Here is a 15,876-nt window from a genome sequence, read left to right as displayed (position 1 = left end):
ATTGATAATTTTCATCGAGAGTAAGTGATACCTGCCATCTACCTATCATACATGAAATACTGAACAATACCTTGCAGCATTTGATAAACAATAAACTATTGTAAAGATGAAGAAAGTTTTATATTCCAAATAATTTTTTACGAAAAAAAATAGACCCGTGTTTCTGTACATTTTCCTAATTTTCTCCGTCAGCCATCATGTTATAATTTTCTGAATTATATAATTTAACATAACATCTAGTTATGATTCGGTCCATGTCTTTTTCGACAAGATGCTATTGTTAAATTATGAATTCCCGAATATTGTATCCGAAATATTTTGCGTACGAGTTGCAATTGAACGGAGTTACCAGCGGCACGTCATTACCCACACGGACCCAAATGGAAATACAAGTCGATTCAAATGGAAATCAAATAGAATATTTAAAAATATTTATTATCGTATTTTATTACTTATCAAAGTGATAAAAATAAATAAAGTTACAGTTACAAATGGATTGAGTTTTGAATTAATTATTAATTTCTAATATTGTATTTTGAGACATGATATAGAATTCTATACATCGGCAGAATTGTTTGGGGGTGGGATGGGGTGGGCTATCGCCCTCCCCCTTCTCCACTCCGTTCCTATGGCCATGGACACTATACTTCAGTTTTGTATTCAAATATGTGCAAAGATTATTAAATATAAATGTTTTTGGTGATATTTTAACTGTGATATTCGGTTTAAGAGCTCTACAGAGCTCATGTTTCTTGTTATGCAATGTATAAAATGCCGACTTTTAATAAAATTTACTTACTTAGAAAAAATAGTATTTTGAAAATACAATTTAAAAAATAATAACTTTGAAAAATTCTCTTTCTGTAAAGCTAAATTCTCTGGCATGTTAATGAGGTGTTCCTTTTATTTTAAAAAAAAAAGTTATACATGTACTTCATTTTGTTGTTTTTAATCGCGATTCTACGAAAAAATCGGTATCCTTTTTGGGTTTTCACGGTTTTCACATTTATAACAGAGTACTAGATTTACCGCTTTTTGGCAGGTGATAGAACTGGTTCAGTAATAAATAGTTAAATACACAAATTTGTTAAAGTTTTTACTTACTAATGAATTCATTTAAACATAGAAAATGTGTCTGAAAAGTTTGAATAGTTTCTGAGCACACTGAAAAGAGAAATCACACACACACACACACACACACACCTATACACACACACACACACACACACACACACACCTACGTGTGAAGGGTGTCAAACGGGGACAGGGGTTAAAGACTGTCAAAGTGGGGACTTCTTTATTTTTAACATTTCATTGGCTTTTGACCGAAAACATTAATCACTCTGTAATCCTGATGACAAATATAATAAGAACATATCAATATCTTTAATTTTAAGCGAAGCACATTTCACGGCACAAACGGGGACCTATTTTACACTCATTAATATTCACACACCAGTTCTTGTTATATTGTATCTAAACGGGGACATTTTCCAAAATGAACAAAACACCCTCTTTTGTGCCCTTTATTTACTTATTACCACCGGTTTTCATCACTGATTAAGACCCCCGTCTTCATTGGCACTTGAATGCTTAATATTTCAAATCAAATACGGAAATAATGAATAGTTATTGCATTGTGAAAATATATATTTAAATTTTCTTATATGGTTTTAAAATTAAGCTATCTGCGTTAAATTTATCAATTTGACATCACTGACCTTGTTGCTGAAGTGGCATTGGCATGATTGATGGCATTTCAGTATGGTGATTGCAATTAAGTTCACACCTGACGTTGATGTTTATGCATTTGCTTTCTTTTTTTTATTATTTATCAAATCTTTTGTTCAGTATTGAACAAGTACAATGATTGTCATTTGACATACTTGCAACTATAAAAATATAACACAATGTCTGAAGAGGGCAATGATAGTACCACTCCGCAAAATGACCCAATTAAAGAAGAAGAATCTAATTAAGCCTTATGATTATGGTCATGTTATTGAATATAATCGATAAACACTTTAAAATCATTTACATACATGTATACTCGTCATTATTACAGAAGCGGGGTTCGACGACTTCTTTAAAACATTTACATTTATACATTGCATCTTTGAGGCACTTTTATAAAAACATTACACATTAATTGACTAAGTTCGGACCCAAGAACCTAAAGAACCAAAAGGCCGTTAGGTTCGAGGGTCAACAAAACGCATTTTGCTCGAGAACATAGTCAATAAATGTTGTGATATACCTTTCATTTTTTAATTTTTTTGGACATACATGCATTTTGTACTGTCTTCCGTAATGTAACCTCAGATTCGTCACTGTTAAACACCAACGAATGAAAATGTGATTAAGCTCCGCCCATTCTGTGATGTAAGCGGTTCAACATCTCATAGACCGGTCCAACATCTCAGCGTCCAATATAGATTTTTTTTATGCTAGCTCAGTTAAGCATTTAAAATCTTTTTATCGTACAGACATGAACAATTATTTTAAGAAATGACAATAAATAAAAAAAAATCTTTCAAAGCAAAGACAGTTTAGAAAGGAATTAATTTATTTTATCTTTTAATTTCAAAACCTTCCAACAGTTAGCTATTTTTTGTTTCACACCGAAAACCGATGATCCGGAAGTATTACGTGTTTTTTGATTGCAACAAATCTTTATGACTATTATACATCTTATTAAATTCAAATCATTTTATTTAAGAAATATACAAATGAACTTAATTAACGTAAATTTAAAAAAAAAATCGGGAGTAAAATATGTTTTGCACAATCCTTGCTTAAATTATAAAAGAAAATTTACAAGACATTTCAGTAGCGACTGCTGCAAATAGGGTACTTTTAACAAACCTTTGGCTTGAGATATGAATACAAGCGAACACCCTCGTCTTCATTGTTTTAATATTTATCTGAAAAAAGTAGGCACTTGTGTTATAGATATGGATTTCCCCTAGAGTAGAATCCCTCCGCCTCCCCCAGGCGAAATCACACCAGAGCCAAATTACGCCTTCTCGCTTTCTTATGCAGAGTTATTATATATAGAGTCTATATAAACCACAGCTGCATTATTATAAAATAAACGACAAATAGATTTTTAAATGAAAAATGGGTGTAATTCAACCTGTGTACCGGTAGTTATAATTATATTTCAAATCATTGAGTTCCAACCCAAAAGTTTAGCTTTCAAAAGAAATGCAAATCTCCTCAGATTAGAAGGATTAGAAGTATTAATGGCTCAGGGCGTCTCCATTTGAGTGAAAAATCCCCGAGAGGGGCGTTAAACAACATACAATCAATCAATCGATCTAATGGCTCAGCGGTAGGTGTACATGTTAATGGACTAATCCCCAAAAGATTGACTGATCCCCGTGCGTTTAGTCCGGAAGCTAATCCCCCTTCATTCGTAATCCTGTATTTTTCTTTAATTATATAAATATAATAAAACAGTCAAAAAGTATATAATTGGTGAGCTAGCAACATTATAATTCCCCATGACCAGGACTATTTCCCGAGACGCAGCCACTTTTATCCGTTGACTAATGAAATCACGCCCTCATATATTTTGATTTTTCCAGAGCAAAACATGGATACTGCCATTATATTCAAATGAAAGGCGGGGGTATTATTTACGGAGCTCATTGCTACAGTACCCCTAATTGTAATATGTTTTCATAGAATATTAAGAATATTATAATGCATAAAGCATGAAGTTAAATGCTTCTTTGGAATTCTCACCCTTCAAAATCTTTGGCAACCTTGGCTGCACCTTAGTTGACAATGGTTTTCTTTGAGTGAAGCCCCGTGGGGATCTGGGTTAGAATAGGTCCTCAGTACCTCAGTAGCTTGTCGTGAAAGGTGACTAAACGGGGCGGTCCTTCTGATGAGACCGTTTAAACCGTGGCCTCGTGTCACAGCAGGTGTGGCACGATAAAGATCCCTTCCTGCTCAAAGGCCGTATATGCCTAAAATTGCAGCCATTCACATCTCCATATCAGTGAAATATTCTAAAGAGGGATGCTAAACAGTATCAATCAATCATCTTTGAGTGAAAATGATCCTTTAGCCGCGGGTTTGAAACCGTATAAACCGAAGTTCCGTGTCAAAGTAGGTGCTGGCACGAAAAAGATCCCTCACTGCTCAATGACCCTAGTTGCCGAGTGTAGGGCAAAGTTTGAAGCTCTCCACCGGAAAGCGGTGGTGTACGTCTACCTATGAGTGAAACGTTCTCCAGAGGAATCAATCAATCAATTTCATGCAGTATATAATAACAGATTCGTTATCATGTTAAGGACAGATGATACAAACAAAAACTGATCGAATAAATGGAATTCTTTTTTTTTGGATCTTTTTTGGTTGTAAATGATTAAAAAAATAGATTTTAAAAAACATATACTAAGAAATTTTAATTTACTAAGATGTTCCGATTTCCATCTTTCTGTAACTATCTTTAATTTTCTTCACACTTTTTTGTCACCTTAAATCCCATTAATTATCTTTCTAGTATATGATAATTGGCAAAAAATTTATTTAGCGTAGGGGCTAAGTAATGAAAAATTCTTAAGCTGCTCTGCTGCCAATAGTCTCTATTAATAGGAGACATATTTTGTGTATAATGATACACAATACAATAGGGGACATTTGTGTATAAAAAACTACAACACAATAGGGGACATATTTTGTGTATAATAATACACAATACAATAGGGGACATTTGTGTATAAAAAACTACAACACAATAGGGGACATATTTTGTGTATAAAAATTCACAATACAATAGGGGACATTGCGTATAAAAATCTACAACACAATAGGGGACATATTTTGTGTATAAAAATTCGCATTACAATAGGGGACATCACAATACAAAAGTGGACATTCCTGTATATAACATGCAAATACAAAATAAAATGTGAATGACGCATGTATATACTTCTACCTTCAAAATACAAGAAGTTTACGAGTTATTCTAAAACCTCAATGGAGGAGAATTGAGTAAAAATACGATATATATTTTAAGTTAACAATTTATAAAATTTATGATGCTGAAAAGATCTTCTCTGAAAACAATTGCTTTTGATTCTATTTTGTTCTGTTTGGATGAAAGCTTGAAACTGAGTTTGCATTTTGTTTAGGAATTAAATACGTTTAATGTGGAACTCCCATCCACACCTCATCAAATCTCCAAGCGCATAAATCAATTTTAAAGTGAAGTAATAATTACATCGAAAGTAGTGTGCTTATTCTTAAAAATATATGCATGAAACAATTTGAAAAGAAACAATATATTAAGCTGCATATTTACTTCCTTTAAATGACCATCCAACATGTTCCAAATTAACATAATACAGAATCCGTATATACCCCCCCCCCCCCCCCTCGGTCGAAATTACTAGATCTGCCTATGTAAGAGAACAAATTCACTTTCATGGTATATGTTGAAAATTTAAGATCTTGAAAGAAGATGATTATAAAAAAATATCTATAAAGAGTTAATATATGTTATAAAATTTATTTGAATGATTGGAAACTTTATTCGTAGCATGCGACGTCAAAATACGTTCTTACTGAATAACGACGATACCGATTTGAAACTTTGACCTAAAGGGCAACATACTTTGAACTTTATTGAGATCTTCCCTGGAGTTGAATTCTACTAGATGATGGATCTGTGTGCAATAATTAAACGTTTATATAATTATGGATTTGCATACCTCGTCTAAAACAAATTTTGAAAAAAAAATCTGTAAATTTTGTTTTGTAATTTTTGTAAACTTATCTTTGAATAATGCAAAAATTTTCGTAATTTGTTATCTTTCTAAAACCCTGGTAATGCATGCTGATTTTTTGTCTATAAATATCTTGAAAAATTATCAGCAGGTAAGATACCTTGCGTATGTCCTTAAGGACCCTTTTTTCATAAAAGCAGTCAAATTATTAAATATTTTTTCTTCATTATTCTTTACGCCTTCTTCCTTTCTCTCTCTCTCGACTATGATCAAACGTAAACATTGTACTACACGTATATGTCCATGCATAAGAACTTCCACGTACCGACATACCGGGAGTGGACTGCTACTTGTTCTGTGTATTATAAAAAATATGATTTTTTAAAAAAATAATTAGTAGGATATAATGGTTGTACGAATATTTAAATGGTTACTGGTTAATTATAGATAAAGGATCATTTTAATTAATCAGATTTATTGTAAATACTCTATATAAGCTAACTTTATGAATCGCACAGGTTTAATTAATATATAGGTTTTTTTCAATATCTCGTCTTCACGTACTTCGAATTCTAAGGGATATGATCAGATCTCTGTGGCATATAGACAGCATAAATTAAGGAATCCCTGTCTAGTTAGTATAGTATACCAGGGCATTAACAATAGTGGGGAACATGGGATAATTTTCATAATGGGCGAATCCCAATATGCATAAATTAAGCCTCCTTAGCTCCTGACCTATTGACCTGCCTAACTTACATTCCGGTATAATTACCAAGGAATTTACTCAAAGAGTTATCACAGAGAGAAAAATTAGAAATGGAAATATTACAGCATAACCACCCTTCCTTTTCTTCAACACCACATTAAACATTTCGTTCATTTTATTTATTGATATTTTTAGATTCCTTCCAGTATCTCTCCCCTTCAGAAATTTCAGACTGCCGAAGCTCAATTTTTAAATTTTATTGTTGTTAATAGCCCTCCTGTGATCATCAAAAATTTCAACTATTTATACTTTCAATTTGGATTGCAAGATAATATGGTCCAACACACTTTTTGCAGATGTCACCTTCATTTGTCCGAGAGTTTTTAAAGACATATCTTTTTTGCAGTTGAGGTAAAAAGAATTGTAAGAAAAAATTCAGAACTAAGCACTGCATTTTGTCCAGGCAATAAATATACTGTTTTCACAATGGATGGGACTGTAGCTCTCCAGTCTGTCAAAATATTATTTAGAGAACTACCCTTCTGTAGTTAGCATTTGCCACACTACTATTACACGGTACATTGTAGGAATCTCATGCATGTATATGGATATATATACCATCCATAGCTATGCAAATAAAAGCTTAGAAATAAAATGGTAAAACACTGTAAGCTTTAACTTTCTAACCCCAACCCCGCTCTTATCCCCCCTCCCCCACAAAAAAATGCATGACAACTTTCAATTCTGGTGAAATCTATATTTACAGGAAATTCTTTTAATAACTATGTGAAATATACTTAAGCATATTTATCTAAATGAGTATTATTTGTCACTAAATCAAGAATTATTTTAAAGCTCAAGAAAATCAAGCCTACTGCAAAATTCAAACATAATACATGTATAAACAATATCTTTTCGAATTATTGGCTTCAGTCCTCCACTTTTTTGCAAAGATATACATTATGTGGGCATTGAAAATAGGGTTTACGGTTTTATTGGGGATTAGCCTCATTTCAATATTATGTTTAAATTGCTTTTGACGCCTATGAATTTTGCTGAATGTATCGCGACTGCTTATCATCAAATTGCAATACTGCGTGGTTTGTAACGTGCAAACTGCCCCAAGTTATGTTAGAATGATCGAATTATTCGAATAACATAAGTTTAGATAACCTTCATTCCTTAAAAAATTATAGGCTCGATTAAGAAACTTAATTTAAGTCCATCGTACATCTATAATCCTGATGTTCCATATACACGAATGTTAGTCAGACTGGCTGAAGATCATAACCTAGTAACGTAACATAATAAATGTAACTTTAACATTTAAAAAAAAGTACGGACTTAATAATAAGAAAGGGAATATCTAAAGGTAATGTTTGTTTCAGAAAAGGTCACGTGACATGTTTTTCACTATACTACCGGGGACACGTGTGTAACCCCCAAGTACGAACCTTCGCTCATATGAAAAGTTCACACTAACACACATCTTTTAATCCTAACTAACCGGGGACATTTTTTCAACATGTTAAAAAATGGATTTTTTCGGCTTTTTGGGGTAATTAGACATCCCTGATTTCGAATTTGGCGCTATTTTTAATCGGAGACAACCGGGGACGTCCCCGGTTGGAAGGTCGTCCCCGGTTGGAAGGTGTGTAAACAAACAAATGTCCCCGTTTGATACCCTTCACGACAAGTGCAACGTAGAACTCCCAGAAGCGGTATTCCAGATCACAGCTTTTACAGGCCATAGATCCACCAGAAAAGTGTTAAGAAAGAAAAGCAAAGGTTCATCGTGCCTCAACAGTCATTTCAGTGATTTTTCAGTGTAAGTAATGTTTTGAGATAAAGTATGTGTCGTGTTGTTTGTATGTTGCGCCATCTTCAGATCTTGAAAAAAACTTAGAGCTTTAACAGGTTGGGACCAATCTCCCAAATGGGATATAATAGTCCGTTTTGGATATATGGGATTATATAATAAATTTACAGTGCAAAAATTGAAAATTTTTTATTTTGGCAATAAATATCATAAATCCGCATCAGGACACTTGAAAAGGAAAAACTTTTGGTTGACAAGTTTTCCTGTATGCCCATTGTTTAGGGGATTGATCCCTCGGAAGTTCCGTAACTTCTTGGGGATCAATCTAACAAACTTTTTGGAATATTATATGATTTATATCCCAAACGGACTATTATATCCCATTTGGGCGATTGGTCCCAACCTGCTTAACGTTACGCTTATAATATCAGAGACCTGTATACTAGCTTATCCCTGCTTTGTGTCTGGAAAGTTTACTATTTACATCAATAGTTTTCGTTCGGAAACACATCCCTGGTGAGTAGAATTGAAGTAGCGATTCGGGATTTCTTCTTGACCATGATCACTGATGATTATGCTTTCAGTTTCATTCCTCATGTTGTGTTAATGCAGTTTCCACACATCTCTTGATTAATTAAGCTATATTGCATGAATTTTAGCTATCTTGGCAAACTGTAATCTCTTGATTTATTCCAAACTTAAAAAATTATGAAAAATAAGACTCATAAGAAGGTCCAGTCTAAAGACTATTATTTCTATACCAATAGCGACGACGGAAATATTTAATCCTACCCAAAGTAGCTATTTTTTCCTACTTTGTGCTTTATTTGCATTTTGTGGCTAAACGCAGGAACGGCGCACCACGGTGAGCACTTAAGAGTGAAAAAATACCTGTCATTTAATTTTTTTCATATTTTGTATATATCTTATTTAGTATGTACCACATACATGACATACTTTAAAGCAGACATATCAATAGGTTTCTAGAATTATTTCTGAGATATTGAGTGACAAATGCCATACGCCACAGTGTCTTTATTCTCCGTGTTTCTGGATCCATTACTCGGTCGATAATTGAATTTTTTCAGCTTCGATAAAAAATATACCTGCGGAAATGTATCTTTTAAAATATTTCAGAGTATGAATAGGATTAAAAATTTGAAAAAGCAAGATTCTTTTGTAACACCACATCTAGAGACGGAAATTTACGTACTTTATACATGTTGTTTGTCAACTTAAACAATAAAAAAATTAATTAGCAAAAAGTCCTACCATTCAATATTTTAAAATTTACGTCAAAGTGCCAGTTCGTCATTGTATTGATTAACTGTAAAAATATCGATTGGTGAAGCTGAGCTCAATAGTGCACGGGGCAAAGTTAAACGAGACATGTTCATGAGAAAAACGTGTCATGTTTACATTTCTCGAGTAAGGGAAAACCCAACTATGACGTTACACATTTCTGAAATAAGCGAAATATTTTTTATAAAACATATCCACAGAACATTTCCGTCAGCAACCATGTAAAAATATTTTTTGCGTTCTGAAATTCACAAAATACCCGACCATGTACAGATTATAGCCCGTTTTGATGATTGTTTACTACCCGGTTTTACCATGTATGATCTTACTGTACTAAGAGATCCACTATGACGTCAACAACGCACCGGACGCGCAGTGTAGGGAAACGGAAGAGTGGATTAATCTATTCCGTAATTTGATAACATTTGCAGGAAATTTTAAATGTTTTCAGATACATGTGTATTAATAGCGAATTATGGATGTTTCGGGGGACGTGGCAACATGTTTGGGGACTTGGGTTAATACGTTTCGGGACTTAAGCTAACACGTTTGTGATTTCTAAATATTTTGTTACGGAAATGAAATAAAACTTGTTTACTTGTGTTTTTGTGTTTATATATGTATAATTTCTTAGTTTGATACAGAATTCATAATTTAATTAAAGCACAGATTGGAGATTTTATTCGTTTTATTTTAATGTTTGCATACGGCATGGAGTACGTCTGCCGAGAAAATTAAACGCTCGCAGTGTTGTCTCTCTAATTTCTTTGATATTTATTCAATAAAATTTTGTATAAAAAAAAAATATTCATATCATTAAAAGAAAAAAATTGTTTGATCCATCAATTAATTGTATAAATTCCCAGGTAAACTTTTTACATTTTTGACTTTTTAAGAACCACGGTGCAAATTTTAACCAAACTTGCTACAAAGCATCCTTGAGTGAAGGGGATTCAAATTTGTTCAAATGATGGACTGCGACCGCTTTCAAGGGAGATAACTTACAATGAGTAAAAAAACATATTTTAAAAATCTTAAGAGCCACTGATGCAAGAAAGTTGAAACTTATGTGGTAACATCTTCAGGTAGTGAATATTCAAGTTTGTTCAAATCATGACCCAAGGGGGTAGGGTGGATCCTTCAAAGACAGATCAATTTTTTATTTAGAAATGTATAGAAAAATTCTTTTAAAAATCTTCTTCCCAAGAACAGCAATGCCATGATTGGTCATGGTTAAATGTAGATTCAAGTTTGTTCAAATCATGACCCCAAGGGGGATAGGACAGGACCACAATGGCTAATCAAAGTTTTACATAGAAATATTTAGGAAAATTCTTAAAAATCTTCTTAAGAACAGCAAAGCCATGATTGTTCATAATTATATGGAAGCATCCTCAGGTAGTGTTAATTCCAGGTTGTTTAAGTCATGACCACTGGGAGTAGGGGGGGGGGGGGCACAATGGCTGATCAAAGATTTTACATAGAAATACAGAAAAATTCTATAAAATTCATCTTCTTTTAAAGAACAGCAAAGCTACAATTGATCATATTTAAATGGAAGGATCCTCAGGTAGTGTAGATTCAAGTTTGTTCAAGTCATGACCCCCCTGGATAGTGCAGGGTCACAATGGACATTCAAAGTTTTATATAGAAATATATAGGAAAATGCTTTAAAAATCTTCTTTTCAAGAATAGCAAATCCATGATTGGTCATATTTATATGGAAACATCCTCAGGTAGTGTAAATTCAATTTTGTTCAAATCATGACCCCTGGGGATTCTAAAGGTGGGGACACAAATCCAAGTTTTACATTGAAATATATAGAAAAATTATTAAAAAATAAAAATTATTAAAAAATCTTCTCAAGAACAGCAAAATCATGATCAGTCATATTTATATGAGAACATCCTCAGGTAGTGTTGTTTTAAGTTTGACCAAATCATGACCCCTGGGGTGAGTGGGGCCACTGTAGAAGACCACACTTTTACAAATGAATATATAGTTTTTTTTTTGGAAGACAGCAAAGACATGATTTGTCATATTTTAGTTTAGGCAGGGTTGGGGGCACAATGTTAAGTTCAAATGTAAAGGGCAATATATCCACGGGCAGTCAAAGGAATATGCAAGCATCCTTAGTTAGTGTAGATTCAAGTTTGTTCAAATCATACCCTCTTCCCAGACCTTTTAAGGATTGGATGTAACCACTTCTTGGTTAAAACTTTTCAATAGTTAACTGATTTCTGCTTTTTTCTTACCCATGTGCTCATGTGAGCAATGTGGCCCATGGGCCTCTTGTTGCACATGCTGAAAAAAATGGCACATTTAAAAAGAAAAAAATGATTAATTTTGAGAGTTTTTGTATGGATCCAGTACTTTGAGTGTTCTTAAGATAAAATTCCATCTTTTTTTTTATTTTCTGTAACAAGCTTCCTCCATGTGTTCGGGTGTCAGGATTTGAGTTTCAATTGAAAACTTCAAATAAGAACTAGAAGCATTATTGTGATATTGATTTCAGTTCACAGTGATAAGACATTGACATTGGTGTGGCATGTACCAACTTCGTTATCATGATAGTAAATTTGTATGTAGAAGGAAGAAAGATGCAGTGGTATATTTAGCATATGCAAGTACTGTTGAATCCTAAATATATGCAAGGAATTAATTATCGCGTAACTTGAGCAATGAGGGGTCTTTTTCATCCAAGCATCTACTGTGTCACACGACCTCACGATATATATCTCATCCGAATGACCAGTCTCCACGTTTCACAATGAGATTCAAACCTGCGACTTAAGGAAAAACTCCTTACTTCACGAATCTAGAGCTGAGCAGATGCTTTAATCACTGCTCCAAAGTGATGGGACATCGCTTAATTTGAATAATGGATCATCGGTTGGAATCGGTTACTGCTTCCGATGCGATTTTACCGACAATAATCGGATGTCATAATTTTTAGCTCACCTGAGCCGAAGGCTCAAGTGAGCTTTTCTGATCACATTTTGTCCGGCGTCCGTCTGTCTGTCTGTGTGTTTGTCTGTCTGTAAACTTTTCACATTTTTGACTTCTTCTCAAGAACCGCTGGGCCAATTTCAACCAAACTTGCCACAAAGTATCCTTGGGTGAAGGGGATTCAAGTTTTTTCAAATGAAGGGCCACGCCTTCATTCAAGGGGAGATAATTGGAAATTAATGAAAATTTAGTGGCATATTTTAAAAATCTTCTTCTCAAGAACCACTGTGCCAGGAAAGATGAAACTTATGGGGAAACATTCTCAGGTAGTGTAGATTCAAGTTTGTTCAAATCATGACCCCTGGGATTAGGGCGGGGCTGACCAAACTTTTACATAGAAATATATAGGAAAAATCTTTAAAAATCAGCCTCTCAAGAATGACAAAGCCATAATTCATCATATATATATATATATATAGGGAAGCATGCTCAGGTAGTGTAGTTTCAAGTTTGTTTAAATCATGACCCCCCGGGGGTAGGCGGGGCCAAAATGGCCGACCAAAGTTTTACATAGAAATATATAGGAAAATTCTTAAAAAATCTTCTTCCCAAGAATGACAAAGCCATAATTCATCATATTTATATGGAAGCATGCTCAGGTATTGTAGATTCAAGTTTGTTCAAATCATGACCCCCAGGGGTAGGGCGGGGCCAAAATGGCCAACCAAAGTTTTACATAGAAATATGTAGGAAAATTCTTTAAAATTTTCTTCTCAAGAATGACAAAGCCATAATTCATAATATATATATATATAGGGAAGCATGCTCAGGTAGTGTAGTTTCAATTTTTTTCAAATCATGACCCCCGGGGGTAGGGTGGGGCCAAAATGGCCGACCAAAGTTTTTTAAAGATATATATATAGGAAAATTCTTTAAAAATCATTTTCTAAATTATAGCAAATCCATAATTGGTCATGCGACTACTTTTGGATTTAAACTTTACAATAAAAAGCCATTTTCTACTTTTTCATATCCTTAGTGCTCAGGTGAGCGATGTGGCCCATGGGTCTCTTGTGTATATGAAAGCAGACTATAACAAAGAATTCATATTATTTCTTAATCACAGATATGTATTTATGTAATATTTTGTTTTCTTTGTTTTTTATCTTCTTTTCCACTTTCTATATATGCATCTTTTGGTTCTTAATCACCTCGGCTTTGTGCTAGTTTTGCTTTGTAACAAATAAGAATGGAGAATGGTGTGATACATGTCCATATGAATCATTAACCAGGAGTGTTAGCATTAAAATAACCTGGAGATTCCAACTAATATATAATAATAAGTTAGAAACCAAGAAAAAAGATTTACTTGTATAATTTGTTGATAAATGATAATTAACACATGATATATTATAAGCTCTTCTGAACCAAAGGCTCAAAGAGCTCATGCTATGGCCATTTGTGCGGTGTGCGTCGTGCGGTGTGCGGTGTGCGTTAACTTTTTAGAATATGGGCCATAACTCAAGAACCCCTTGGCCAATCATTGTCAAATTGTCACAGGGTATCCTTGGCCCAAGGGCTACCTTTTATACTAAAACTAGGGTTGTGACCCTAAAACAAGGGGAGATAATCAGGAAAATAAAACCAAAAGTACTGGTTCCTAAAAGAACCACTGGGCAGATTTTCACCAAACTTATATACAAGGGTCAGGATATGTTGAAAATTAAAAATTGTTCAAGGCATGACCCTGGGGCAAAGGGCGTGGTCTCAAGGTCACTTCAAAGTTAATCAAAATTTACACTTAATAAAAACGGTGATATTTTGCTTATTATAAAGACTAGGATCATCAAATCTTGTAAGTTGATGCATCTTAGGACTTCACATCATGTTAACTTAAAAGTAGGTCACGGTGACCTACTTTTTAAATTTAACGACTTTTGCTTTCAAATTGATTTGGAGGCATATATTGGACACTTTAAGGCCTATGATCATCAAACTTTGTCAGTTGATGCATCTAAGATCCTTAAACAAGGTCAACATAAAAGTAGGTCACCGTGACCTACTTTTTGAATTTTATGGCTCATCTTTTGTAAAACATTTAATCCCATTATTTCAGATACTCAGAGGTTTAGAATCACCAAATCTTGTAAGTTGATGCATCTTAGGGCCTTAAAACATATTTATGAAAAAGTAGGTCACTGTGTCCCACTTTTTGTATTTTGCATGCATTTGTTTTCAAATTGTTTAAAAAGCATATTTTGAATACTTTCAGACCTATGATCATCAAACTTTGTCAGTTGATGCATCTTGGGTCTTCGGAAAATGTCAACCAAAAAGTAGGTCACGGTGACCTAGTTTTGACCTTTTATGGCTATATTTCAGTATCTTAGGTACTTTTTGGCTTAGAATCATCAAACTTTGTCAGTTGATACAACTTGGGTTTTCGGAGAATGTTGACCAAGAAGAAGGTCACTGTGACCTAGTTTTGACATTTTATGGCTATATTTCAGTATCTCTTAAGTACTTTTTGGCTTAGAATCATCAAACTTTGTCAGTTGATGCAACTTGGGTTTTCAGAACATGTCGACCAAAAAGTAGGTCACTGTGACCTAAGTTTGAATTTTATGGCTATATTTAAGTATCTTAGGTACTTTTTGGCTTAGAATCATCAAATATTGTCAGTTGAGGCATGTTGGGTTTTCGAAGAATATTGACCAAAAAGTAGGTTGAAATGACCTACTTTGGATTATCTCAGGTACGTATTGGCTTAGAATCATCAAACTTTGTCAGTTGATGCAACTTGGGTTTTTGGAGAATGTCAACCATAAGAAGGTCACAGTGACCTACTTCTGAATATATGAGGTACTTATTGGCTTAGAACCATCAGTGACGAGTCAATTAATGCATCTTGAGTCCTCAGAAAGTTTCAAATCAAAAAGGAGGTTACCGTGACATACTTTTGGTATTTTATAGCTATACTGATTTCAGATATATCTTCAGTCCTAACTGGCTAAGAATCATCAAACTTTGTCAGTTCATGCATCTTAGGATTCTTAGAGTTAGAGGCTTCAAATAGAAGTGATAGACTGTACAATTTATGAGAAGAGCGATTGAAGGCCTCTTGTATTAATTAGTACGTTTCCGATGATCGATTATGAAAAACAATAATCAATCATCCGAATCGGTAGCATTTTTTCGTCGACAATCTATGTTTTCCGATTATCGGTACAATACAACTGCGCCACGCGCGCAACTGCACACTTTTTAAGTTTTATGAATTTAAACAAAATCTAAAGTATTTTCTATTTAGTATTTTTAGCTCACCTCAACGAAGTTGGGGGGAGCTTATGTGATA

The sequence above is a fragment of the Saccostrea cucullata genome, unplaced genomic scaffold, assembly GCF_032062105.1.
Source record: "Saccostrea cucullata isolate Sc308-1 unplaced genomic scaffold, CSIRO_AGI_Scuc_v1 ctg1414, whole genome shotgun sequence".
NCBI classification, from domain to species: Eukaryota; Metazoa; Mollusca; class Bivalvia; order Ostreida; family Ostreidae; genus Saccostrea; species Saccostrea cuccullata.
Note: the sequence above shows the minus strand (reverse complement) of the source record.